The sequence below is a fragment of the Lepisosteus oculatus genome, unplaced genomic scaffold (assembly GCF_040954835.1).
Source record: "Lepisosteus oculatus isolate fLepOcu1 unplaced genomic scaffold, fLepOcu1.hap2 HAP2_SCAFFOLD_37, whole genome shotgun sequence".
In the NCBI taxonomy this organism is placed as follows: domain Eukaryota; kingdom Metazoa; phylum Chordata; class Actinopteri; order Semionotiformes; family Lepisosteidae; genus Lepisosteus; species Lepisosteus oculatus.
In genome coordinates, this window is record NW_027167902.1 from 2,480,626 (window position 1) to 2,484,445 (window position 3,820).

Consider the following 3,820-nt stretch of genomic DNA (forward strand, 5'->3'; position numbering starts at 1 on the left):
AAATACACAACTTTTTAATATTAAACCTAATGGTGTTGAATGCTGCATGCTGACTCAGTAGGAGACAGATCCTAAACATAAACATTATAATAAACATTTGTTTCCCAAATAACATTCTCAATGTTCAGAATGCTTAAAGTCATGAGCTTTTTTAAAAATGTTTAACTGAAACCTGGAAATGTGCTATTTCATTTCAAAGCTTGTATTATATCTATGATATAAATGTTTTTTTATATAAAATTAACCCATTATGCAACAGGGGTTTGAGCAAAAGTCACTGTGAATAAGGGAATTTATCAATATTAATTAGCTGTTTCACTACATTATAGATAGCTGAAGGATTATGATACAGTATATCGATTTCGCTACAAATTGACAAGCATATTTGATGACACTTACCAAACAAGTTTTAAACAGCGGAGAAATAGTTCACCACGACGATAGCAATGCAATGTTTGACTGCATCTCCCTATGTGATATATCTGTATTTGGGTATATACAGATCACGTAATTCAGGGAGCACTGTTACGTCAGGTCACCAACCATTATTACGACGCTCATATGTCATAGAGCTCCTTAGGATGTTTGTATAATCTTTATCCAAATTTTCATATGGCCGCAGTTACGGCGTTTATTTTACAGTTAATGTAACAGGGTGTCATTATATTTTTCTGTCTTTATGGTGGCAGACCACTTAAATAAATCTGAGTAGGCGGTTTCTACAAGTGGGTCAGATAAAATATTAAATATACAGTAAAAGCTCACACCTATTCATACCCTTTATGTACTGTATATCTACAATTACGTATACTACGTATACAGTTATCGTATACTATAATACGATAACTACCATTACAAAATGTCTCCCTTTTGATTTGAAGTGGTTCTTTTAAATAAGTAAATTGCAATCACTTAGCCTACATCTGAGCTCCTAATTCATCGCGACGACGGACTGAGACTCCAGTCGGATTTGTAAGAAGGGGTGTGCCTGTTTTAAAACCGATTCATACGTCTTAAACACATGGACATAGATAGCAGTCTGTGTTATATAATTTATCTTTTTATTTTATTTAAATTTAAGTATCACATACACATTTTCAAAGTAACTGTACCCCTTTTAATTATGATCCCCATCGCTCACAGCTCCGAAGGTGAGACGAGGGCTACTTCAGATGGGATTTCCAATATTTCTCTCTTAGCTTGTATACCGGTGGAAAGGAGAGGGGTCTTAAAACGTGTTGATAGTAAGATTGGGATGTATTTGCAGTCTAGATATAGTTTTTTTAATGTTCGGAGCCGCCACAGATTCATTTTCTTACGACTGCTTTTCTGGATGACAATGACAATGCAAACGATGGTGTTAAGGCGAGGCTGTGCCTTAAGGCTCCTCTGCTTACAATATTCAGCGCGTAAATCGCAAACGAGCGCCTTCCCTTACGATGAAAATGCAGAAAATAAGACCACGAGATTTAAACCTACGGCTTACAAATTTATGCGTAAACACTAAAACCGTATCTTTAGCAAAACTGGCGAGACAATGTGTTTTATCATTTAAAAAAGTACTGGAAAATAATTAAAGGTTATCACGATAAACAGAGGTTACTGATCTACTACTGTACGCTGTGACCAAAAATGAGAGTCCCCCGATCCTCGCAGCCTTCATGCTTTGGTCTTGGCCTGGCCGTTTTTTTTAAGATAATGGGGTCAAGTTAAGAAATTATGCAAGTTTCTAATCAAATCCAAGGGCGCCTCGATCTCCTAAACATCTTTAGAAGGCCGACGGACCACACTGCACGGTCCGGGTCCGTTCCCTGACCCGGTTCTGGATAATGCCAGCTTAAAGTGAAAAATTCTACTGTACATATTATGTTTCTTATTATGGTATATATGTATAATATAGCGCGACCGCTTCACGAAGCTAGAAAGAAAGTTATCCGCCATTTTTATTTTACCTGCAATTGAATTTGCCATTAAAATCATTATTAATACCGCAGCTGCTAAATAACTTACCTAAAAGCGTTCAGATACAAAAGCACTTGAGCTGTAATGTTTGTATACTGTTGGCCCGATGACCTACTTCAAGAAGAATTGTTACATAGACCGCCAAGGACTGTCATCACACTTTACGTCATAAAGCGCTTTAAAACTTTAGACAAGTTCAACACCTCATATTTTGTACTGTTTATCATGGTAAAAGCAACTCAAAGCAATTCTAAAAATGATCGAAAGGTAAAAATACAAGCTTATACGAGCTGTCGTTTTAACATTTATAACATATATTTAAACAAAACATATATAATCTATTTTAATAAAATAGAAAAGTGTTCTTAGTCTTCACTTAAAAGCTGTTAGAAGCTGCCTTTCTGACAAGAGAGTTCTGTGAGTTCCACAGTCTCAGTGCATTAAAGTCAAAACCAGTTGCTTTTTATTTCCTCTTTTACGACAGAGCAAGGAGGGTGTCCACAGACCACCGTGCACCTGCAGACTGATATGGGGGGTAAAAAGTCTAGAAGTTAGTAAATAAGATTTGAGCACATGTTCTAAAACAAACCGGACACCTGTACAGTGATGCCAACACAGTGCTCTGAGCTCCTTCTTTGAGTTAAATCCTAGCATCTGCATTTTTTACAAGTTGTTGCTATGGCAGAGCATGACCAGAGCATAACAGAAACCACCCATTTTCTAACCGCTTCATCCAATTCAGGGTCAGGGGGTCAGGGGGTCGCGGGGCACGGGGGAGCCAGAGCCTCAGAAAGTAATAAGCAGGAGATACCTGGGACTGGATGGTAGTCCAATGCAGGGAAGACACAGACACTCACCAATTATCCCAGAAGCCAATTAACCTACCAGTAGTTCTTTGAACTGTGGGAGGAAGCCGGAGCACTCAAAGCAAACTCATGCAAACAGGGGGAGAACATACAAGCTCCATACAGATAGCACCCCAGATCCAGAAGTGTACCCAGGGCCTCAGCACTGTGAGCTAGCAATGCTAAACGCTGGGCTACTGTGCATGCTAATTTCTAGGCATCAGGTGATCAATCAGGTAGTGTTTCTCAGATAAAAGGACACCAGTTATTTAGTATGAGATTCAAATTGACCTCAGAACAAAATATAACTTATGTTATATAACTTATATAGAACTTACTACAGCATAACTGTCTTATTTGGCTCTTGTAGAAAATATTAACAGCATGCCTATTAAACATACAGTATCTAGCAATCAGCAATCAAAATAAAAACATTTCCAAACATGGAAACTGCCCAGTTAATGAAGCATTTCAAAGACATTAATCTATTCAATAATTACAGTTTTAAGTAGATAACAGATTTATATTCAGATTACGAAAGCATCATAACAACTGCTGCTTGTGTAAGGAATCCATGAATACCACTGTACATGAGAATTCCACACCTATTTGTAATCAATACACAAAATCCTATTGAATTTCAGGTACTTGTTTATTCAGCATTGCTTGACTCCGCGGACTCCTTGTTGTTTCAATATTCTAGCAATAGGACTAATCGCCAATACAGTGCCGTTGTAATCTATTCCTTCTGCCAGCAGAGGACGGTATTCGCACAGCCAGTTCAGGATAAGATACGGTCCTCGCAGTTCACAGTACAACTGGCCAAAGCCGTATTCGGAATATGCTCTCGATAACCTCGTTTAGTTTAAGTACGGCCATATTTCATATCAACCCACAGATGCATTGCATAAACACTAGAATTCTGGTTGTACTTAAATTGACCTTATACGTTTTGGATTATGTTTAACCTTCTTCAATTTCTTCAACCATATTTTGAGATGATTACGTTTACA